This window comes from Rosa chinensis, chromosome 6, assembly GCF_002994745.2.
Source record: "Rosa chinensis cultivar Old Blush chromosome 6, RchiOBHm-V2, whole genome shotgun sequence".
Classification (NCBI taxonomy): Eukaryota; Viridiplantae; Streptophyta; class Magnoliopsida; order Rosales; family Rosaceae; genus Rosa; species Rosa chinensis.
Genome location: NC_037093.1, coordinates 30,034,341 through 30,060,890, shown reverse-complemented (window position 1 = coordinate 30,060,890; position 26,550 = coordinate 30,034,341). Strand labels below are relative to the sequence as shown.

General features: G+C 39.4%; 1 pseudogene; it reads right to left on the bottom strand.

The window, feature by feature from the left end:
• The window catches only part of LOC112171177, a 145,617-nt pseudogene extending 119,405 nt beyond the window's left edge, over positions 1–26,212 (bottom strand).
• Between the last annotated feature and the right edge of the window lie 338 nt (positions 26,213–26,550).

The following is a 26,550-nucleotide window of genomic DNA, read 5'->3' as shown; positions in this document are numbered from 1 at the left end:
TTTCAATTTTTTTCGTATTTTTCAATATATGACTCAAGTCAAAAGTGTAAATCCCTTCCCCCACACTTAAATATTGCATTGTCCTCAATGTAATCAAGAAAAAAGAAAAAAATGCAATGAGACACTTAAGCATATAGTGATGCGCCGGAAAGCAAGCGCACAATTTAACCCTGAAATGTCATTAGTAGTATAAAATAAATAGGGATCGTTCTATTCCGGGGATTGAGGGTACACCTGTCATTGTCAAACAATTAAACAATTAAAATTAAAACAAAGTATAATATTTACAAAGATATTACAAAATATATACATATTTACGAAAAAGGGGGGATTTTGTTTTTGGTTTTTCGAAAATAAAACTAAGTTAACAAAACAATTAAAATGCAAAAACATAAAAACACAAATGGAATGAAAGAACAAAGATCAAACTGAAATATATGATTAAAAATCGAATCAATTTTTAACATTGCTTAGGCAAAAACATAAAAATACGAATGGAATGAGAGAGCAAAGATCAAAACTGAAATATATGATTAAATCGATTCAAGTTCTAACATTGTTCATCAAGGTCATGCAAGAGGAGTTGATCATGTGAAACGTTAAAAGCAAACAATTTCCCATATTTTACTTTTCAATGCTAATTAATCTAAGTGAAAGCACAAAGACTAATCCTATCAAACATGCATGAAAGCCCTAGAAAGCTAGTCAAACACAACATATTCGACGCAATAAGCACCTAGAAAGGCTATCAACTCAAGTGTGCAACTTAGTATGAAAAAGTCCACCTAATTGCAATCCTCTTTGATTAAATTCGGTTTTTGCACAAAACCTTTACTACTTATTGATTCAAGAACACAAAACCAAAAAGTTGATTCATGTTCTCAAATTCGTAGCACCAATCATATAAAAACCCTAAGTGTTTGCAACCACATAAGATTAAAATACAAAAGTTATCTATCATGCAAATTTAATCAAACACTCACACAAAAGCAACCATAAATCACAATATATGAATCTGAAATTATCAAATAATCATAAAAATTCCAGAAATAATACTTTGTTCATACATATATGTCAACTTGTTCATAACCAACGAAATTCAAAGCAAAGGTTACAAAGGAGAATCGGATTACACCGTGGATGAAGATGAGATGAACAAATTGAGGAGGTGGTCTCTTGAATCTCGAAAGCAAGATTCAAGGATGGTGATGGAGGATGATGCTCACGGCAATTCTTCTTCTTCCTTTGGCCTTGCTTGAACTCGTGGAGATGACTAGAGGGTGGTAGAACTCACGGCTAAGCTAGAGAGTTTTCTGATTTTTTTTCTCAAGTGTAGAATGTAAAGAAAAGGAACCCTTGACGTTGAGAAAAGAGGGGAATATATAGGGGACGGCCTCTTGGTCTCCAAGCTGTGTAAAACCCTAAGAAACCTCACGGCATGTGCTTGATAACTCCACATAATTTTCTCCAATGCTTGCTTGCCACATAAGCCCTATGAGGTGGTCCAACCAATCACAAAATTCCAATATTAATTCCCTAAATAATCTTGCCGAAATATAGAGATAATTTCTGATTTTCTTCACCAATTTCGGTAACAATATATTTAGAGAATATAGGGGGATGAATCTAGACTCCTTTGAGAGCTTTTTGTGTTCAACACATATTCTCTTTCCTTTAAAAGCTCCCTAAGAAATCTCCATCGAAATTTCTGATTTTTCTCACGGCAAAACCCTAGTTTCTCTCTTCATTATCTCTTGGCCGAATTCTCTAGGGTTTGCACGGCAATCCCTCCTTTTTCTCTTGGCTTGGACGGCTAGGAGTCTTCTAGGGTTTATCTCTTGATGTATTTCCATAAAAATAGCCCTAGAAAATCTCCCTAGAAAATCTCCCTTGTATTTCTGATTTTTGACTCCAACTTCCTTGTTTATCTTTAGGATTTCACGGCAACAATGATGTCTAGGGTTTACTTTTGCGTCACAACCCTAGTTCCATGGGCTCTTGTGGGCTTTTATCCAATTAGCCGAAAATTCAACAAGTCTTGAGAGTTCTTGGGCCTCCATGCGTCACCTCTATGCCATGTCATCATCTAGAGTCTTCAAGAAGCTTCCCTCATGCCATGTACTTAATCAATTCGATCTCCACTCTTGGTTGGCTCAAGAGTCTTGTTCTGGCAAGCTTTCCTCTCTGGACAGGGTTTCCTGGTTGAAGTAGGAAAACATCTTTTTTTCATTTCTGCTCATTTCTGTGGCTCATTGTTCTTCATCTTTGCTCCCCTTGGTGTTCGCAAGCTCCCCTTTCCATTTGTGAGTTCATTTCCACTTTTTAGCTCGGAGGTCCTGAAAATAGAAACTAATAAGAAAAATAGAAACTTTCCTAAAATGAAAAATGGCAACTTTCCTAAACTGAAAATGGGAAACTTTCTAAAAATAAAAACTACCGAAAATGGAAACTTACTAAAAATGATAAATAGAAACTACAAAAATAGAAACTTTCTACAAATAGGAACTTTCCCAATCAAAGAATGGAAACTTTCCTAAACAGAGTTTTATTAAGGAAATAACGCAGAAAATGTAGGGAAATGCAGTTAAAACGTCGCATTAAAATGCTCCCATCATATAGGGATGGAATTTACGAAAATAACTCTAAAACAAAGAAGAATTTGAGAAGTAAAAGGGAAAGAGAAAGCAAATCTGCGTTGACGACTCCTCCACAGCTACTTCGGAATTGGGTTGCCTCCCAAGCAGCGCTTAATGTTTATAGTCTTTCAGCCAAGACTTGTACCTCCATTTAATCCTCAAGGTGTGGAACGTTTTGGAAGGGTACAGCCTCCACTTCATGTTCCACAAAGGCCTCATAGTAAGGCTTCAAGCGATGGCCATTCACCTTGAACTCGTTACCTGTTTGTTCACTCTTTATCTGCACAGCTCCATGGGAGAACACATTAGTGATAACAAAAGGCCCAATCCAACGAGAACGAAGTTTACCTAGGAAGAGTTTGAGACGAGAATGGAAGAGAAGAACTTTTTGGCCCACAACAAAAGTCTTCCTTCGAATCATTTTATCATGGAATGCCTTAGTCTTATCCTTGTAAATCTTAGCACTTTCGAAGGCATCATTCCTAATCTCCTCTAACTCTTGCAATTGCAACTTCCTATGAAGCCCAGCTGCATCAATATCCATGTTGAACTGCTTCACAGCCCACCAAGCTCTATGCTCTAACTCCACAGGTAAATGGCAAGGTTTGCCATAGACAATTCGATATGGTGACATACCTATGGGAGTTTTGTATGCAGTTCTGTAGGCCCACAAAGCATCCTCTAAACGCAAGGACCAGTCTTTCCTGTTAGGGTTCACAGTCTTCTCCAATATCCCCTTGATCTAACGATTAGAGACCTCAGCCTGCCCACTAGTTTGGGGGTGATAAGGTGTAGAGACCTTATGTTTGACATCATACTTCCTCAACAAAGCCTGAATCGTTCGATTACAGAAATGGGATCCACCATCACTAATTAGGACTCTAGGCATTCCAAACCTGCTAAAGATGTTAGACTTGATAAAATCTGCAACAACCTTAGAGTCATTAGTTCTAGTGGCCTTTGCTTCCACCCATTTGGAAACATAGTCCACTGCAAGTAGGATATAAAGAAACCCAAAAGATGAAGGGAAAGGTCCCATGAAATCTATACCCCAGACATCAAATATTTCGACAGTTATGATATTGGACAATGGCATTTGATCTCTAGGACCTAGATTTCCTGTTCTTTGGCATTTATCACAAGTTAAACAATGGGCATGTGCATCCCTAAACAATGTTGGCCAATAGAACCCAGACTCTAGCACCTTAAATGTAGTCTTCTTAGACCCAAAGTGACCCCCACATGCTTTAGAATGGCAAAAAGAAAGTATGGCATTTTGTTCATGTTCAGGCACACATCTCCTAATCAGTTGATCAGGGCAATATTTCCACAAATAAGGTTCATCCCAAACATATTGCTTAACAATTTTCTTAAGCCTATCCTTATCAGCACGTGACATGGTATCAGGAATCTTTCTAGACACAATATAATTCACAATATCAGCATACCATGGTTCACTTATCTGAAGTCCAAAAAGCTGCTCATCTGGAAATGTCTCTACCAGAGGAAGATGATCTTCTACATGCACCAAACGACTCAAGTGGTCAGCTACCACGTTTTCACTACCCTTCTTGTCCTTGATTTCCACGTCAAATTCTTGCAAGAGTAGGATCCATCTGATGAGCCTTGGCTTCGCCTCCTTCTTGATCATCAAGTATTTCAAAGCTGCATGGTCAGTATAGATAATAACCTTGGTACCAAGTAAATAAGACCGAAACTTCTCAAGGGCGAAGACAACTGTAAGGAGCTCTTTCTCTGTGGTTGAATAATTCATCTGTGCATCATTCAGAGTCCTTGAGGCGTAGTAGATGGCATAGGGTCGTTTGTCCTTCCTTTGCCCCAAAACAGCTCCAACTGCATAGTGATAGGAGCATTTTTATGCGACGTTTTAATAATTATTTCCTCATATTTTTCTTAGTTATTTCCTTTATTTAATCATTTTTAATTTAATTTTTATTTTCTAGGTACCTTGGAATAAATGGAGCTGAAATGAAGAAATGGAGTTTTCCTGGTCCGACTAGGAATCCCAGTCAACGCAGGAATCCTGATGAGGCTAGGAAACCTGAAGGCATTAGGAGACCACATGATGACATGGGAGATATTATGGGGAATTAAAGCTGATTTTGCCATGGGAAATTATGGAGTTAATGTCAAAAATCAAGAGAGGATCAAGGATAATGATGCCATGGAGAGATTTAAGGGAGAAAAAGTCCAAAACAAGTCCAGATTCATTCCTATTTTCACTCAAGAGTATTTTGGCCGAAAATTAAGAGAAAAATCAGATTAAATCTTGGGAAAATCAGCAATAATATATTTGGAAAGATTATGGGATTTATTTTGGAGGCTTCTGATTGGCTGGATGACTCAACAGAGCTGACATGGCATTCTGTGATTGGTCGAAGCTGTGTGGCATGATTGGATAGTTATTTGAGGAGATAAATCAGAAAATAATCATGCAATTAATTCAAAAATAATCTCGCTAAATCAAGGTGTTAAATTGGAGGTTTCTTATTGGTTGGATGACATAGCAGAGCTGACGTGGCATTAATTCATTGGTTGGAGCTGTGTGGTGCAACCAGAAAATTCCTTGGAAATTAAATTCATGAAGCCTTGCCTGCTCCTATATATACCCACCTCTTTGACGTTGAGAAAGGATCCTCTCCCCCATACAATTTACACTTTAGAAAAAAATCAGAAAATCTTCTTAGCATAGCCGTGAGTTTCTCCATCCTCTAGTCATATCCACGAGTTCAAGCAAGGCCAAGGGAGAAGAAGCATAGCCGTGAGCATCCATCATCCATCTCCAACCTTGAAGCTTGCTTTCGAGATTCAAGAGACCACCACATCAATCGTTCACCACCATCCCCATCTCACGGTGTAATCCGATTCTCCTTTGTAACCTTTGCTTTGAATTTCGTTGGTTTTGAACTAGTTGACATATGTGTTTGAACAAATATTAATTTCTGGAATTTTTATGATTAATTGAGAATTTTCAGATTCATATATTGTGATTCGAGAGTTGCTTATGTGAGTTTGTTTAATTAAATTTGCGTTATAGATAACTTTTGTATTTTAATCTTATGTGGTTGCAAACACTTAGGGTTTTGATATGAATGATGCTAGGTTTAAGAGCATGAAATCGACTTTTCGTTTTGTGTAAACTTGAATCAAAGTAGTAAAGGTTTTGTACAAAGATCGAATTTAATTAAAGAGAATTGCAATTAGGTGGACTTTTCCATACTAAGTTGTACACTTGAGTTGATAGCCTTTCTCTATGTGTAATGCGTTAAACATGACATGATTGACTAGCTTTCTAGGGTTTGATTGCATGTTTGATAGGATTAATCTAGGTGCTTTCGCTTAGGTTAATTAGCATTGAAAAGTAAAAAATGGGAATTCATTTGCTTTCGAATGTTTCACATGATCAACTCCTTTCTCATGACTTAGATGAACAATATTAGGGTTTGAATCAATTTTAATCATTTGTTTCGGTTTTTGATCTTTGTTCTCTCATTCCATTTGTATTTTTATGTTTTTGCATTTTAATTATTTTGTTAACTTAATTTATTTTCAAAACCCAAAAAAACAAAATCCCCCCTTTTTCGTAAATAATGTTTATACTTGTGAATATCTTTGTGAATATTATACTTAGTTTTAATTTTAATTGTTTAATTGTTTGACAATGACAGGTGTACCCTCAATCCCCGGAATAGAACGATCCCTACTTACTTTTACTACTAATGACATTTCAGGGTTAAATTATGCGCTTGCTTTAGGCGCATCACATAGTCAGAGGCATCACACATCAATTCAAAGGGCAAGGACAATCCGGAGGTAACATGATGGGGGCAGATGTCAACAACTCCTTAAGCTTGTCAAAAGCTTCTTGACACTCCTTGTCAAAGTGAAACATCACATCTTTCTGGAGTAGTTGGCATAAAGGTCTCGAAATCTTGGAGAAATCTTTGATAAACCTCCTATAAAAACCTGCATGGCCAAGGAAAGAACGAATCTCTCTCACAGAAGTGGGAGAGGATAAGTAACGCACAATATCCACCTTGGCTTTATCAACCTCTATACCCCTAGCAGAGACAATATGTCCTAGAACTATTCCTTGCTTAACCATAAAATGGCATTTTTCCCAATTAAGTACAAGGTTAGTTTCCATGCAATGTTTCAGAATTATCTCTAGATTACTAAGACAATCATCAAAATCCTTTCCAAAATCTGAAAAGTCATCCATGAATACCTCTATGATTTTCTCAATATAATCTGAAAAGATACTTACCATACACCTCTGAAAGGTACCTGGAGCGTTGCAAAGTCCAAAGGGCATACGTCGATAGGCGAACGTCCCAAAGGGGCAAGTGAAGGTTGTCTTCTCTTGATCTTCATTGGCTATGGCAATTTGATTGTAGCCTGAGTAGCCATCCAAGAAGCAATAATAGTCATGTCCAGCTAGGCACTCAAGCATCTAATCAATGAATGGCAGAGGAGAGTGATCTTTCCTTGTGGTTGCGTTGAGCCTCCTATAGTCAATGCATACTCTGTGGCCTGTGACTGTCCTTTGGGGCACCAGTTCGTTCTCAGCATTCTTCACCACAGTGATCCCAGATTTCTTGGGCACGACCTGAACTGGGGAGACCCACTTGGAGTCTGAAATGGGGTAGATCACCCCACAATCAAGGAGCTTGATAACCTCCTTCTTCACAACTTCCATCATTGGAGGGTTGAGACGACGTTGAGCCTCAAGTTGTAGGGCTGATTCCCTTGATGTCCGCCAATGTCCATCCTATGGCGGTCTTGTGTTGCGTCAGCATTTCCACCAACTTCTCTTCTTGTGGAGTCGTCAGTGCAGAGGACACAATGACTGGTAAGGTCTCCTTGTCCCCTAAGTAGACATACTTCAAATGGTCCGGAAGAGGTTTTAGCTCAAGTTCTGGGGCCTGGACCACTGAAGGTAAAGTCTTGTTAGCAGATAACTGAATGGACAAGGGGGAGATAGACTTACCTATATAGGGGGATGCCTCAAGGAAGGAGACGTTTTCAATGATCTTTCCATCACAAGTGTCTTTCAATTCCTCCTCTGAGATGGTGACGCCACCTTTTGTGTAACCTATTCCTTGTGCAAGTGTCGTGGCTAGGGTATCCTCATTCATGACATCAAACATTTTCTGTGCCAGATCATCCAAAATGTCAATAGAATAATAATCACTTTCATCAAGAGGATACCTCATGGCTTTAAAAATGTTGAAGCCTATAACGTCACCATCAAACTCCATTGTGAGAGAGCCTGCATACACATCAATCTTCGTCCTAGCTGTCCTTAAGAAAGGACGTCCCAAAAGCAATGGAGTGGAACTCACAGGGGAGGCCTCCATTTCTAACACATAAAAATCAGCTGGGAAGATAAGATGGTTCACCTGTACAAGCACATCCTCTAACAAACCTCTAGGGTATGCATTGGATCTGTCAGCTAACTGAATGATAACATTGTCAGAATTAAGTTCCCCTAGACCTAGGGTTTCATAAACAGAATAGGGCATAACATTAACAGATGCGCCTAGGTCTAGCATGGCATTCTTAAATCTCGAGTTACCAATAGTACAAGGAATAGTAAAGCTTCCAGGATCCTTACACTTTGGAGGAATTTTCCTCTGAATCAAGGCAGAGACATTCTCACTTACCTTTACCACCTCCTTTTCACGATTTACTCTCCTAGTAGTGCAAAGCTCTTTGAGGAACTTGGCATACTTAGGGACTTGCTTGATGGCCTCTAGGAGGGGTAAGTTCACTTGCACATTCTTGAAAGTTTCCAAGATAGCTTGGTCACTCTCATCCTTCTTAGATTGGGCAAACCTGCGTGGGAAGGGCATGCAAGAAGAAGAAGGGTTAGCAATAACCGAATTTGATAAGTTAGAGTTACTACCTTGAATTTCCGGTTTTGCCTTTAATGGTGAGGACGCCTTGGTCTCTTCCTTGGACGTTGCAGGGTCCTTCTCAATACCCAACTTGGTGGGTTCTTGGTCTTCCTCAATTTCTATGCTCACTTTGGCCTTCATTGACCCCTGTGGTTGATCCATGAACACTCTTCCACTCCTTGTAGTAACAACTGATGCATTCTCCACATTAGGGTTAGGTATTGTGTTACTAGGGAGCTTTCCAGTTTCGTGGATCTTGCTCATGAAATCCACAACTTGACCCATCTGCTTCTTGAGCTCTACAATGTCCTTGGTGTGGGTCTGTTGTCCTTGAATCAAAGCATGTGTAGAGTTTGTCAAGGCTTGAGTAGAACTAGTCAAGACTTCCAACGTTTTGTCATAGTGAGACATTGAAGGTCCTGAGTTCTGTTGAGGAGGAGGCATGTAAGGCCTTTGAAAAGATGATCCTTGGAATGAAGGCCCTTGAGGACGTTGGAAGTTCCCACCAAGAGGATTCTGAACGTTTTCATTGTTGGTCCACTTGAAGTTGGGATGGTCCCTCCATCCTGGGTTGTAAGTATTAGAATAAGGGTCATGCCTAGGACGTTGAGATCCTCCCTGATATCCTCCTTGATATCCTCCAATAGCATTCGCAGATTCCCATCCTCCATTTTCATTAAGTTGGGGGCACTGATCTGTAACATGCCCTTGCATAGAGCATACAAGCCATTGTTGCACTTAGTCCCTTGGAACTTACCACTTGGTTCATGAGAAGAGTAAGCTTATTCAGTTGGTCTTCAATGGCAGTATTCTTGCTCACCTCATGTACCCTACGAGTAGAGTGTCCTATCCCCTCATATTGTTGGGAGTTTAGGGCACGATTAGCTATAAGTTCCTTCCCAACCGCAGGTGACTTATCCACAAAAGCTCCTCCAGCTGCAGCATCAAGCATTTGCCTCTCCAAGGGTAGGAGTCGTTCGTAGAAGCATGTAAGTAGGGTCTCATCCTTCATCTGATGTTGAGGACATTGTGCAAGTAGGGAGTTGAACCTCTCATAGTAGGCAGCATAGGACTCATCATGGGCTTGCTCTATTCCACTAAGCTTCTTCCTAAGTGTGATGACCTTTGAAGCTGGGAAGTATTTCTCCAAGAAGGCCTTCCTCATTGTTTCCCATGATGTGATACGTCCAGCAGGAAGCTCATATAGCCAATCTTTGGCTCTATCAGCTAAGGAGAATGGAAATGCCTTCATCTGCTCCTTGTGGTTGCATATTAGCACACACAGACTGAAACTCTCTGATATGCTTGTTGGCGTCCTCCATATTGAGGCCATGGAACATAGGGAGCTTGTGCAACAATTCACTCTTAAGCTCAAACTCTGCTTGTCTTCCTGCTGCAGGGGCAGGGTATACTATGCCTGAAGGAGGTCCTCCTTCAACAGTTGCTGTGGAGAGTTCCCTAATAGATGCCATTCTCTCTTCCTTGACTTCTTCAGGTGGTGGTGAAGGTGGTGGTGTAAAGTTGGATGAAACCACAGGTGAAGGTGAACGTGAAGGAGGAGATGGACTCGGTGTAGGTGATGTAGACTCCTCAGAAGGGTAAATCCGCTTCCCTTGCTCGTTGAATGTGTACTCTTTGTATGTTGAAGGGGAAGGGCTTGTGTACTCAAGAAGTGAAGGATTCTTCAAACGAGCGAGCCTTGCTTCAATTTCCTTTATTGTAGAGGGTCTAAAAGGCTCGGTCATTCATAGAAATCCTGAACAACATTAACAGTTAGAGAAATTAGTGGACTACATAGTGAAGTGAATACAAGTTAATGATTTATACATAAATGTTACTATTCATGAGTCACTATTCACGAATTTATACAAGTATAAAGAGGAGTATAAATTACAAACTATCCACAAACTTCACAAATATATATTACATGAGACGTTTATACAAGTATAAAATGTACAAAACAACACAATTTACAAGTGGAGGTTATGTTCAAGTGTATTATTATCTTTACAAATAAAGTTAATATCTCAGTTGATTACAAGTTGTAAGTCGAGCCCAATAGAAACCACTACTATTGGTGAGATACGATCTAGGGATAGTCGCCTAGACATAAGTTGCTTTCCTTTGTTTCAGAAGGCTAGATGGCCAGATTAAGAGGTAAGTGAGAGGGAGGACTCATTTTGGTGACACTACGGAGGCTACTCCCTTATTGAGGTTTAGGCCCCTGTTGGCTACTCCCACATTGTGGTTTACGCACAGTCTATAGTATCTCTGAAATCCAATTTGAACCCATCACCCAGGGTCTCAACCTAAGACACCACCTATATGCCCGTTACTCAGCTTGGAAATAACTCATGTGTTAGACAGTTCTCCAAATGTTAATAAAAGCCGCCCTCAACTTCAAAAGACCTTAGAAAGGCACTAATGAAGGGTTAAGGCCAATATTAACAAAAGGGCCCTTATCTACTCATACGATTTTACACACTTATAACAATTAAGGACTTAACAATATTTACAATTAATTCTTTTCTTTTGTTTACAAGATTAGACACAATTTGTACAATACTTTCACACAAGAACAAAACAAAACGTCACACTTTGTACAACTTCTTTTTTTTCTTTTTTCTTTTTTTCTTTTTACGAACTTAAGTACAAAAATTCACATTCTTTCCTTTCCTTTACAATTATTTTCAACACTTAGGTACGGGAACAGGGAGTCTCGATGTGCAATGGGACTGAAACAGCTACCCTTTTCAAGACTATGTTTAATCCAATATAACTTAGTGAATCACAATATTTTCATTTGTTATATATATCATTGATTTCAAATTCAATTCCAAGCGGTAAATCAAGAGGACGTGCGGCCCAAGTATAGTCGTCTAGACACCAAGTCCCTCCTACATCCTTTGGGCAACCTTACTGAAATGGCCAGGTAGGGGAGGGCGACCACGAGAGGTAGAATCCATTTTGGCATGAGCTACTCCCACATTGTGGTTTAGGCCCATTTGCACGCACTTCTGGATTCAAGAACCTGTCATGAGCGTTGCCCCCTTCCTAGACACCATCCCACATAGGCTATACTTACTTGGATGAAAAAGGTCCTAAGTGTGAAGACAGTTCAATGAATGTTAATAAAGGCCGCCCTCAACCTCAAGGGACCTGGACTAGGTACCAATAAGGGGTTTAGGCCAATATTAATAAACACGACTTCACCTATTGCTTCTTTAATTTACAACTCACAATTAAAATTCGTATTCAATAATATAAATAACAACCTAAGTAATTAACTAACTAATTTCGACAATTACAAAATAATTAACAAGTAAATTTTTTTTTTTTTTTTCGGTCACAATATAAACAAAACACATATTATTCACAAAGTGACAAATGATTTTTCAATCCCCGGCAACGGCGCCAAAAATTGATGCGCTCGAAAGCAAGCGCATAATTTAACCCTGAAATGTCATTAGTAGTATAAAATAAATAGGGATCGTTCTATTCCGGGGATTGAGGGTACACCTGTCAATGTGGGATAAACAAACAATTAAAATTAAAACAAAGTATAATATTTACAAAGATATAACAAAATATATACATATTTACGAAAAGGGGGGATTTTGTTTTTGGTTTTTCGAAAATAAAACTAAGTTAACAAAACAATTAAAATGCAAAAACATAAAACACAAATGGAATGAAAGAACAAAGATCAAACTGAAATATATGATTAAAAATCGAATCAATTTCTAACATTGCTCATCATAGTCATGCAAGAGGAGTTGATCATGTGAAACGTTAAAAGCAAACAATTTCCCATATTTTACTTTCAATGCTAATTAATCTAAGTGAAAGCACAAAGACTAATCCTATCAAACATGCATGCAAGCCCTAGAAAGCTAGTCAAACACAACATGTTCAACGCAATAAGCACCTAGAAAGGCTATCAACTCAAGTGTGCAACTTAGTATGAAAAAGTCCACCTAATTGCAATCCTCTTTGATTAAATTCGGTTTTTGCACAAAACCTTTACTACTTATTGATTTAAGAACACAAAATCAAAAAGTTGATTCATGTTCTCAAATTCGTAGCACCATTCATATAAAAACCCTAAAACTTTCGAACCATTCAAGATTAATATACAAAAGATTTCTATCATGCAAATCTAATCAGACACTCACACAAAAGCAACCATAAATCGCAATATATGAATCTGAAAATATTAATTAATCATAAAAATTCCAGAATTCAACAATTATTCAAACATATATGTCAACTAGGGCAAAACCAACGAATTACAAAGCAAAGGTTACAAGGAGAATCGGATTACACCGTGGATGAAGATGAGATGAATGAATTGATGATGTGGTCTCTTGAATTTCGAAAGCAATCTTCAAGGATGGTGATGGATGATGCTCACGGCTTGTCTTCTTCTCCCTTGGCCTTGCTTGAACTTCGTGGTTGCCCTAGAGGATGGAGAAGATCACGGCTAAGCTAGAGAGTTTTCTGATTTTTTTCTCAAGTATAGAATGTAAAGAAATGGAACCCCCTGACGTTGAGAAAAATGGAGCTTATATAGGGGACGGCCTCTTGGTCTCCAAGCCGTGTAAAACCCTAAGAAACCTCACGGCATGTGCTTGATAACTCCACATAAATTCCTCCAATGCTTGCTTGCCACATAAGCTATATGAGGTGGTCCAACCAATCACAAAATTCCACTATTAATTCCCTAAATAATCTTGCCGAAATATATAGAGATATTTTCTGATTTATGCTTTTAAATTCAGCCAAAACTCTTTAGGGAATTTAGGAATGTATCTAGACTTCTTTTGAGCTTTTCTTGGTCTCCACACATATTTTCTTTCCTTAAAATTCTCTAGATAATATCTTTGCCGAATTCTCTAGGGTTTCTTCTTGGTTCACACGGCAAATCCTTCTTTTCCTCTTGGCTTGGACGGCAAAAGATTTCCTAGGGTTTATCTTTTGATGTATTTCCATAAAAATAGCCCTAGAAAATCTCCCTAGAAAATCTCCCTTGTATTTCTGATTTTGGACGGCAAACTCTCCCTAGGGTTTAGTCATGCGTCAAAAACCCTAGTAGCATGGGCTTTTGTGGGCCTTTAATCCAATTGCCGAAAATCCACTTCATTCTTGAGAGTTCATGGGCCTCCATGCGTCACCTTTATGCCATGTCATCTTCCAACGTCATAACACTTTATTTTTCCCTTTCTTTTTCATAGTAACGTTGGAAACTTCATTGGTGAGCTTTCCTCCTTTTCGCAGGGTTTCCTGGTTGGACCAGGAAAACTTCTTTTCTTCATTTCTGCTCATTTCTGTGGCTCATTGTTCTTCATCTTTGCTCCCCTTAATGTTCGCAAGTTCCTCTTTCCATTTGTGAGCTCATTTCCACTTTTTAGCTCCGAGGTCCTGAAAATAGAAACTAGTGAGAAAAATAGAAACTTTCCTAAAATGAAAAATGGCAACTTTCCTAAACTGAAAATGGGAAACTTTCTAAAAATGAAAAATAGAAACTACCGAAAATGGAAACTTACTAAAAATGATAAATAGAAACTACAAAAATAGAAACTTTCTACAAATAGGAACTTTCCCAATCGAAGAATGGAAACTTTCCTAAACAGAGTTTTACTAAGGAAATGACGCAAGAAATGTAGGAAAAAGCAAGTAAAACGTCGCATTAAAATGCTCCTATCAAAAATTACAATCGATACTCGATGTTGTAGATCGAGCAGAGCGAGAACCACTGGGAAGTGAGGAGAATTCCCCCACACTTAGCTTTTGCTAGTCCCTTAGCAAAATCACACAAAGAAACAAACTTAGACTCGATGGAATTTAAAGAAAGAAAGACTCAAACATTACAACATACAATGACTCTATTGCCCTTCAACTTTTTGTCTCAGCAATCTCTTACTTACACAACACCAAGATTAGCACTCAACCAAGAATCAATGTTTAAGCATTCGAGGTTTGGAATGCCTAGAGTTCTCATTAGTGATGGTGGATCCCATTTTTGCAATCGGACGATTGAGGCTCTTTTGAAGAGATATGATGTGACACATAAGGTTTCTACACCTTATCACCCCCAAACTAGTGGGCAGGCTGAGGTCTCTAATCGTCAGATCAAGGGGATATTGGAGAAGACTGTGAACCCCAACAGGAAGGACTGGTCCTTGCGTCTAGAGGATGCTCTGTGGGCCTACAGAACTGCATACAAAACTCCCATAGGTATGTCACCATATCGAATTATTTATGGCAAACCTTGCCATTTACCTGTGGAGTTAGAGCATAGAGCTTGGTGGGCTGTGAAGCAGTTCAACATGGATATAGATGCAGCTGGGCTTCATAGGAAGTTGCAATTGCAAGAGTTAGAGGAGATTAGGAATGATGCCTTTGAAAGTGCAAAAATTTACAAGGATAAGACTAAGGCATTCCATGACAAAATGATTCGAAGGAGGACTTTTGTTGTGGGTCAAAAAGTTCTTCTATTCCATTCTCGTCTCAAACTCTTCCCAGGTAAGCTTCGTTCTCGTTGGATTGGGCCTTTTGTTATCACTCATGTGTTTCCTCATGGAGCTGTGCAGATAAAGAGTGAACAAACAGGTAATGAGTTCAAGGTGAATGGGCATCGCTTGAAGCCTTACTATGAGGCATTTGTGGAACATGAAGTGGAGGCTGTACCCCTCCAAAACGTTCCAAACCCTGAGGATTAAATGGAGGTACAAGTCTAGGCTGAAAGACTATAAACATTAAGCGCTGCTTGGGAGGCAACCCAATTTAGAAGTAGCTGTGGAGGAGTCGTCAACGCAGATTTGTTTTATCTCTCCCTTTCACTTCTCGAATTGTTTTAATAGCCATTATTTTCGTAAATTCCAACCTTATATGCTTAAGTGTTTCATGGCATGCTTATTCTTGATTACATTGAGGACAATGCAATATTTAAGTGTGGGGGAAGGGATTTACACTTTTGTCTTGAGTCATATATTAAAAAATACAAAAAAATTGAAAAATGTCAAAAATTTAAAAATTTTCGTTGCTTTTGTTTTTGTTTTGAGTCTTAGGATGCCCTTTCAACTGTCTAGGATGATTCTATATCTCTGAAATCATGACCAAAAGAGGATCACAAAATTGAGATGACTTAAACATGGTATTCTTTGGTTAATTGAGATATATGAAAAATATGTGCCTTGTAGTGGATATGGATTTCGAAACTTTGGTACAGAATATGAGCATGTTAAGATGAGTTTTGATTCATATAAACCCATGTGAGATAATTGAGCCCATGTCCCTTTTTCTTGGAGTGAAATGAAAAATATATTCTTATTTTCTTGGCGATGTTTGATGATCTCATTATTCTTTCATTTGATTGACTACTTGCCATAGATTAAGTTTGATGGACTAGAGAATGCTAGAATTCACTCTTGTGCTTGTTGAGACGTTTGTCAATACATGGCCCTGATTCTGGAAGGGATAGAGGCATCCTAGGAATTACCACCATTGCCATATAAACTTGTGTCCCCATTTGTGCCCGTCGTGGGACTCCCCTAGATAAGCCCCTTTGAGCCTACATTAAGCCTTTTCGTTCATCACCCTAAAATCCTTAACCATGAAACTTAGTATAGTTACAACCCTACCCTTTGTTCTAAGAACTTAGTGGAGCTATCTTTTGAGACATACTACGTGGGTTTGGTGCTAAGGATGAAAATTGAGAAGAGGTGAAAGTTCAAGTGTGGGGGTAGACTTATCCAAAAAAAAAAAAAAATGTGTGAAAAAGCCGAGGAAAAGAAAGTGAAAAAGAAAAAAATGTACGGCTAGAAAAGAAAAGAAGGAAATATTTGTGGATTTTAGTCCCCTATACTTAGTGATTTTGGAGTCTGCTTTGAAATGAAGGCCTGCTATAGAAAAATTTGGCCTTTGTCCATTTCACTAGAGTTCAAGGGAAGTTTACAATGAAGATTGGGCCCAACATGAAGACATTAGGCCCCTTTTATGTTACCTCTAGGGAAAGTGACGTTTTTGCAATGCCTTGGTGGATTTTTTGAGGTCTCTACATCTACATATGCTCTGCTAGGTTTTTAGGACACTTTGATAAATCCTTACCTTTTATTTCTTTAAACCATGAGCCTTAGCCCCATTACAACCCTTGAAAAGACCTTCTTGATCCTTAAGATGGGACAGCCCTTGATGTGGAGATGAGTTACAAGAGTTGAACTTATGGCTTGGGTCCATCTGTGCAAGTAGTTGGTATCCTTCATGAGATCTTTAAAAGAAATTTATACATGTGCTTTCGTTTCTTGAATTATGTGATATACTTGTTATCTTTCACATATACTTGAGTGTATAAGCTTTTAAGCATTGCCTTGAATTCTGAGAGAAGAAAGAGTGGATATACCTTGTGAGGATTTGAATCAAACTTGTCTGAAACATGCTTAACAGAACCCATCACCATTGTTACAACCAAGTCCTACTTGTGTATGTGTAGATTATGTGTTTAAATTAACTCTCGAATGCTTAAACATTGAATCTTGGTTGAGTGTTAATCTTGGTGTTGTGAAAGTAAGAGATTGCTGAGACAAAAAGTTGAAGGGCAATAGAGTCATAGTATTTTTAGAGTCTTTAAATTTCGTTGAGTCTTAGTGTGATTTTGCTAAGGGACTAGCAAAAGCTAAGTGTGGGGGAATTTGATAGGAGCATTTTAATGCGATGTTTTACTTGCTTTTCCCTGCATTTTCTGCGTTATTTCCTTAATAAAACCCTGTTTAGGAAAGTTTGCATTCTTTGATTGGGAAAGTTCCTATTTGTAGAAAGTTTCTATTTTTGTAGTTTCTATTTATCATTTTTAGAAAGTTTCCCATTTTCAGTTTAGGAAAGTTGCCATTTTTCATTTTAGGAAAGTTTCTATTTTTCTTACTAGTTTCTATTTTCAGGTCCTTGTCACAAATGAGCTGAAACGAGCTCACAAATGGAGAGAGAAGCTAGCCAACGTTGGAGGGAGACAAGATGAAGTACAAAGGGAAGCACAAATGAGCAGAAATGAAGAAAAGAAGTTTTCCTGGTCCAACCAGGAAACCTTGTCCAGAAAAGGAAAGCTTGCCAAAACAAGACTCTTGAGCCAACCATGAATGGAGATCGAATTAATGAAGTGACATGGCATGAGAGAAGCTTCTTGAAGACTCTAGATGATGACATGGCATAAAGGTGGCACATGGAGGCCCAAGAACTCTCAAGAATGAAGTGGATTTTCGGCAATTGGATTAAAGGCCCACAAAAGCCCATGCAACTAGGGTTTGTGACGCAATGAAGAAACCCTAGAGATGTTTGCCGTCCAAAATGAAGAGAGAAACAAGGAAAATGACGTGGAAAATCAGAATTATCAAAGGAGATTTTCTAGGGAGATTTTCTAGGGCTATTTTTATGGAAATACATCAAGAGATAAACCCTAGAATATCTTTTGCCGTCCAAACCAAGAGGAAAAGAAGGAATTTCCGTGATAATCATGAAGAAACCCTAGAGATTTCGGCAAAGAGATATTCTAGGGAGAATTTTAAGGAAAGCCAAAGTGTGGAGACCAAGAAACGGCTAAAAAGGAGTCTAGATTCATCCCTAGAATTCCTAAAGGAAGTTTGGCCGAATTTAAACTAGAAAAATCAGAAATTATCTCAAGGTATTTCGGCAATATTTCTAGGGAATTAAAAGAGAATTTTGTGATTGGTTGGACCACCTCATAGGGCCTATGTGGCAAGCTATCATTGGAGGAAACTATGTGGCATTTTCAGATTAATTCCATGGAAAATAAAGAAGAAATACACGGCTTGGAGAGCAAGGAGGACGTCCCCTATATAATCTCCCCTCTTCTCAACGTTTTGGAGTTCCCACTTTTACGTTTTACACTTTGAAGAAAAAATCAGAAAACTCTCTCTAGCTTAGCCGTGTTCATCTCCATCCTCTAGGGCAACCACGAAGTTCAAGCAAGGCCAAGGAAGAAGAAGACAAGCCGTGCACTTCATCCATCACCATCCTTGAAGATTGCTTTCGAAATTCAAGAGACCATTCATCACTTCATTCATCTCATCTTCATCACGGTGTAATCCGATTCTCCTTGTAACCTTTGCTTTGTAATTTTCGTTGGTTATGCCTTAGTTGACACAATTGTTTGAACAAATATTGATTTCTGAAATTTTATGATTAATTGTTAATTTTCAGATTCATATATTGTGATTTATGGTTGCTTTTGTGTGAGTGTTTGATTAAATTTGCATGATAGAAATCTTTTGTATGATAATCTTGAATGGTTCGAAACATTTAGGGTTTTTATGTGAATGTTGCTATGAATTTGAGAACATGAATCAACTTTTTGGTTTTGTGTTCTTGAATCAATAAGTAGTAAAGGTTTTGTACAAAAACCGAATTTATTCAGAGAAGATTGCAATTAGGTGGACTTTTCCATACTAAGTTGCACATTTGAGTTGATAGCCTTTCTAGGTGCTTAATGCATTAAACATGACATGATTGACTAGCTTTCTAGGGTTTGATTGCATGTTTGATAGGAGTAATCTAGGTGCTTTCACTTAGGTTAATTAGCATTGAAAGTAAAATATGGGAAATTGTTTGCTTATGAACGTTTCACATGATCAACTCCTCTTGCATGACTATGATGAACAATGATGAATTTGAATTGATTTTAATTATATATTTCGGTTTGATCTTTGTTCTTGCATCCCATTTATATTTTTATGTTTTTGCATTTTAATTATTTTCTTAACTTAGTTTAATTTTCGAAAACCAAAATAAAAAATATTCCCCCCTTTTTCGTAAATATGTCTATATTGTGTAAATAATATACTTTGTTTTAATTTTAATTGTTTAATTGTTTGACAATGACAGGTGTACCCTCAATCCCCGGAATAGAATGATCCCTATTTACTTTATACTACTAATGACATTTCAGGGTTAAATTGTGCGCTTGCTTTTGAGCGCATCAATTTTTGGCGCCGTTGCCGGGGATTGAAAAATCACTTGTTAAATATGTGAATATTTGTTTTGTTTATATGTTGTGTTAGAAAAAAAAAAAAAAATCTCTTGTTAATTGTTGGTAATTCTCTTATTTGTTAGTTAATTAGTTAATTAGTTAATTAGTTAGTTAATTACTTAGGTTGTTATTTATATTGTTGAACACGAATTTTAATTGTGGGTTGTAAATTAAAGAAGGAATAGGTGAAGTCGTGTTTATTAATATTGGCCTAAACCCCTTATTGGTACCTAGTCCAGGTCCCTTAAGGTTGAGGGCGGCCTTTATTAACATTCATTGAACTGTCTTCACACTTAGGACCTTTTTCATCCAAGTAAGTATAACCTATGTGAGATGGTGTCTAGGAAGGGGACAACAATCATAACAGGTTCTGGATTCAGAAGTGCTTACAAATGGGCGTAAACCACTATGTGGGAGTAGCCTATGCCAAAATGGATCCTACCTCTTGTGTTCGCCCTCCCCTACCTGGCCATTTCAGTAAGGTTGCCCAAAGGATGTAGGAGGGACTTTGTGTCTAGACGAATATACTTGGGCCGCACGTCCTCTTGATTTACCGCTTGGAATTGAATTTGAAATCAATGATATATATAACAAATGAAAATATTGTGATTCACTAAGGTATATTGGATTAAACATAGTCTTGAAAAGGGTAGCTGTTTCAGTCCCATTGCACATCGAGACTCCCTGTTCCCGTACCTAAGTGTTGAAAATAATTGTAAAGAAAAGGAAGAAAAACAATTATTTGTAAGTATTTTCGTACATAAAAAAAAAAAAAAAAAAAAAAAAGAAAAAAAAAAAAAAAAAAAAGAAAAGAAAAAAAAATATGTGTGACGTTTGTTGTCTTGTGTGAAAGTTTTGTGTAAAATGTGTCTAATCTTGTTATACAAAAGAAAAAAATCAATTGTAAATATCGTTAAATTCTTGATTGTTATAAGTGTGTAAAATCGTATGAGTAGATAAGGGCCCTTTTGTTAATATTGGCCTTAACCCTTCATTAGTGCCTTTCTAAGGTCTTTTGAAGTTGAGGGCGGCTTTTATTAGCATTTGGAGAACTGTCTAACACATGAGTTCTTTTCAAGCTGAGTAAGGGGCATATAGGTGGTGTCTAGGTTGAGACCCTGGGTGATGGGTTCAAATTGGATCTCAGAGATACTATAGACTGTGCGTAAACCACAATGTGGGAGTAGCCAATAGGGGCCTAAACCTCAATGAGGGAATAGCCTCCGTAGTGTCACCAAAATGAGTCCTCCCTCTCACTTACCTCTTAATCTGGCCATCTAGCCTTCTGAAACAAAGGGAAGTGACTTATGTCTAGGCGACTATCCCTAGATCGTATCTCACCAATAGTAGTGGTTTCTATTGGGCTCGACTTACAACTTGTAATCAATTGAGATATTAACTTTATTTTGTAAAGATAATAAGATACTTGAACATAACCTCCACTTGTAAATTTTGTGTTTTGTACTTACTATACTTGTATAAACTTCTTACGTGGTTTATTTGTGAAAAGATTGTGGTTAGTTTGTAATTTATACTCAATTTATACTTGTATAAATCATAAATAGTAGATTCGTGAACAGGAACTTGTGAATAGTGACTCGTGAATAGTAAAGTTGATGTATAAATCACTAATTTGTAATTAACTCACTTTATACTTTGCTAACTTTTTTTTTGAATTTTGATGATGTTCAGGATTCCTATGAATGACCGAGCCTTTTAGACCCTCTACACTAAAGGAAATTGAAGCAAGGCTCGCTCGTTTGAAGGGTCCTTCACTCCTTGAGCACACAAGCCCTTCCCCTTCAACATACAAGGAGTACACATTTAACGAGCAAGAGAAACGGATTTACTTTTCTGAGGAGTCTACATCACCTACACCAAGTCCATCTCCTCCTTCACGTTCACCTTCACCTGTGATTTCGTCCAACTCTACACCACCACCTTCACCACCACCTGAAGAAGTCGAAGAAGAGAGAATGGCATCTATTAGGGAACTCTCCACCGCAACTGTTGAAGGAGGACCCCCTACAGGCATAGTATACCCTGCCCCTGCAGCTGGAAGACAGGCAGAGTTCGAGCTTAAGAGTGGATTGTTGCACAAGCTCCCTATCTTCCATGGACTTAATATGGAGGATGCTAACAAGCACGTACGAGAATTCCAATTTGTTTGTGCAAACATGCAAACCACAAGGGGCAGATGAGAACCTTCTTAAGATGAGAGCATTTCCATTCTCTCTAGCTGATAGAGCCAAGGATTGGCTATATGAACTTCCTGCAGGACGTATCACATCATGGGAAACAATGAGAAAGGCCTTCTTGGAGAAATACTTCCCAGCTTCAAAGGTCATCACACTTAGGAAGAAGCTTAGTGGAATAGAGCAAGCCCATGATGAGTCATATGCTGCGTACTATGAGAGGTTCAACTCCCTACTTGCACAGTGTCCTCAACATCAGATGAAGGATGAGACCCTACTTACATGTTTCTACGAAGGACTCTTACCCTTGAAAAGGCAAATGCTTGATGCTGCAGCTGGAGGAGCTTTTGTGGATAAGTCACCTGCGGTTGGGAAGGAACTTATAGCTAATCGTGCCCTAAACTCTCAACAATATGAGGGGGTAGGACACTCTACTCGTAGGGTGCATGAGATGAGCAAGAATACTGCCATTGAAGACCAACTGAATAAGCTTACCCTCCTCATGAACCAAGTGGTAAGTTCCAAGGGACCAAGTGCAACAATAGCTTGTGGGGTATGCTCTATGCAAGGGCATGTTACAGATCAGTGCCCCCAACTTAATGAAAATGGAGGATGGGAATCTGCGAATGCTATTGGAGGATATCAAGGAGGATATCAAGGAGGACCTCAACGTCCAAGACATGACCCTTACTCCAATACTTACAACCTAGGATGGAGGGACCATCCCAACTTCAAGTGGACCAACAATGATAACGTTCAGAATCCTCTTGGTGGGAATTTCCAACGTCCACATGGGCCTTCATTCCAAGGATCATCTTTTCAAAGGCCTTACCTACCTCCTCCACAGAATTCAGGACCCTCAATGGCTCACTATGACAAAACGTTGGAGGCCTTGACTAGTTCTACCCAAGCCTTGATAAACTCTACACAGGCTTTGATTCAAGGACAACAGACCCACACCAAGGACATTGCAGAGCTCAAGAAGCAAATGGGTCAAGTTGTGGATTTCATGAGCAAGATCCACGAAACTGGCAAGCTCCCTAGTAATACAATACCTAACCCTAATGTGGAGAATGCATCAGTTGTGACTTCAAGGAGTGGAAGACCATTTGTGGATCAACCGAAGCAACCCAAGAAGGCTCAAGTGAGCATAGAGATTGAGGAAGACCAAGAACCCACCAAGTTGGGTTTTGAGAAGGACCCTGCAACATCCAAGGAAGAGACAAGGGCGTCCTCACCATTAAAGGCAAAACCGGAAGTATCAGGTAGTAATTCTAACTTATCAAATTCGGTTATTGCTAACCCTTCTTCTTCTTGCATGCCCTTCCCACGCAGGTTCGCCCAATCTAAGAAGGATGAAAGTGACCAAGCTATCTTGGAAACTTTCAAGAAGGTGCAAGTAAACTTACCCCTCCTAGAGGCCATCAAGCAAGTCCCTAAGTATGCTAAGTTCATCACATAGATAGCGATCATCACATAGATTTCGCTGGTCATCACATAGATTGCGATCATCACATAGATTTCGCTGGTCATCACATAGATAGCGATCATCACATAGATTTACAACGAAGCCACTAATACATGAATATATATGCATATATATACATCCCATAATATATATATACACACACATAGTCATCCATCCACACAGAAAACCACTAACACCAACTAAAGTCATAGTTAACCTAATAACTCCAAGACAATAGGGTAATCATGCTCATAACAAATATCAACCATATTCATAACAATTATTGATCCTCCTCATAACAAATATCGATCCTGCTCATAACAAATATCGATCCTACTCATAACAAATATCGATCCTGCTCATAACAAATATCGATCCTGCTCATAACAATATCGATCCTGCTCATAACAAATATCGATCCTGCTCATAACAAATATCGATCCTGCTCATAACAAATATCGATCCTACTCATAACACATATCGTGAGATTTACTCACCAAACGATAAAGGTATTTCATTCATTAATGAACCTTGTGAGATTACTCACCTCGAAACTCCCGCTGCGTCTTCAATTCAGGACAAGGCAGCCAATCCACAAAATATCCGTCCGAGGAGTACTACGTCACGTACCTAAGGAATTACAGCTCTCATTCAGTCAACGAATCACAAGGGATAACGTTCGAAACCCTAAATCGAACCAAAATTCCCAAGGTGACGCCAAATGAGGCGAAACCACATCCGAGACCTCCCAAAGTCCTCGGAATTCGTCCACGATCGATGTGACCAAACCACAAGTCGATCGGACGCTCAAATCCTCAAGGATCGAATAATCGATCGGTATGAAATTGCAAAAATCATAACAATTCCATACGAACTCCAAAATTTGCATATTATATATCGAAACGCTCGTATCAACGAGTAGAACATATATAATACCAAAAACAGTTCCTTAAGTGGCCGGAACACCGCCGGAACGCCACCACAGACGGTGGTGCACCGCCACCGGCCAAAACACATTATTTCACAAAACTCCCAACATCAAAGTTCTTCATCTAAGCATGCTTGTGAATTCTCATAACTAGCTCGAAGTCAGAAAACAAGCTTAAGGGGTCGAAAACTACCTCACAAGCCGTGAACAGTAATCCAATCCGAGTTGATCGAAGTTTCACGTGAATCGATCCAAACAACCACCAAGGATCGATCGGCGAAGCTATTCTGAGCTCAACCAAGGAATCGTTGAAGCCATGAAGTCGCCGGAGTTGTGTTTTCCGGCCGGGTCCGAAAACACAAGGCTGCACCGCCTTGCAGCGCCGCCGTGGAGAAGAATCGGCGATAGAGACCACCAGAGGGACGACCAGACGGAGGAGTCGCTCCTATCTGGAAAGTTTCGTCGCCGGAGACCGCCGCAGTTGGCCGGAAAAGCCGGGTCGGATCGGCCGGGTTCGGGTCGGGTCAGGCGGTTTTCTTCGATACTGAGGGAGCCGACGAGAGAGAAGGGAGAGAGGGTATGCGGTTTCCGGAAAAGGAAATGAGGAATAATGAAATATTTTTCTGATTTTCCCTTTATATACTAAAACGGAAACTTCTTCCGATAGTCATAACTTCCTCATACGAACTCCGATTCTCGCGTTCTACATATCCACGAACTCGTATCGACGCGCTCTACAACTTTCGTGAAGGAAGTTTTTGGAGAATCTCAACGAATAAAAAGTCAACCTTTGGCAACCCCCCTAAAACCATATCCTTCAATTAATTATTCGCCCGAAACACTTCTGCTCCATCCACGAGCCACGAAACCGTCCAATAGTTATAAAATTAATTCTGGAAAATCCTCAGAAAATAATTACGAATTTCCGGGGCATCACATTCTACCCCCCTTAAAGAAATTTCGTCCCGAAATTTAAACGTACTACTCCCAAAAGTACGCATAAACCAAGCTCAAATTCAATTCTCGATCCCCAACAAGAATTGCTCTCTCCATACAGCCTCCACACAACAATGAGCTAGTCAACCATACAGAATGAAATTCAACCACCAACGATGGTTGCACTCGCACTTTGAGTGATCCATGTAGATTTAGGAATAGTCCCCACATCTCAAGTACCACCTGCCTTGCTCGAACATGGATACGGGTAGCCCTCCTAGTATCGCCACCCTGGTGCATTCTACCATAAAAGTAATGGTGCATGCATCGCTACACACAGTGTCCCACCGCCTCAAAACACATTTAGAATAAGGTTTAGCCTAAATCAACTCACGCATGAATCATCACATGGTATTGCGTGCACACAGAGTTGCAAAGAATTTCAACTACCACAAAAGTGAAGTATGCAACACGCAATACAAAATGCTCAACGATCACCCCTTCCCAAAAGATACCATACAAAAAGGTCTAACTATAAACGTCAGGCAAACCTATCACTACACTAGCACAAAGAGATGCGGTAATCTACTATCACACTTCATCTACACAAGATTAAATTCAAGCAGATAAGCACTTCATCTACACAAGATTAAATTCAAGCAGATAAGGTACCTTGCACCCCCGCATTCTGCTGGCCAATAGCAACCACCCTCGCATGTCCCTGAGGATGTTGCCTCTGCTGATCCCTCTGTCTCATACCCCGAGGTCGGGTACACTCATTAGCCAAATGCCCTACTTGTCCGCAATTATAGCACGACCTAGGTTTCGGCTTCAAACACTGCCTCGCCATATGGCCCACTTCCTTGCAGTTATAACATGTTAAGGGTGCCACCTGCCCATTAGGTGCAACCCCAGCAGGTGCAGCTGCCACTCTACCTGGCGCCTGCTGATGAGTCCTCTGCCTCTTCCAGAACCCTCCCTGATTATCTGTCCCTTCATTGTTCACAACAATTGCCTTTCCCTTCCTTCGAAGGTCCCTGTCAGCCGACTCCTGTTCCTGGAAAATCAAGTTCTCCTGCTCAATGGCCATAGCCTTTACGAAAATGAGCTCCACAGTCTTCAGTTCCAGAACAGCGACATCGCGCCGGATTGAAGCATTCAGTCCCCACTGAAACTTCATAGCTAAGCTCTCAGCATCCATCTGCCTCACAAAGCGATACAACCTTGAGAACTCAGCCTCATACTCCCTCACACTCTTAGTCCCTTGGACTAACGAGACGAATTCCCTTTCCAATTGCTCCCTCACAGAAGGCGGAAAGTACTTCTTCCTGAACAGTTCCACAAACTCATTCCAAGTCAGGGTGGACACATCCATCACCCTCTATGTGCCATTCCACCACACCCGTGCATCGCCTTGGAGCATAAATG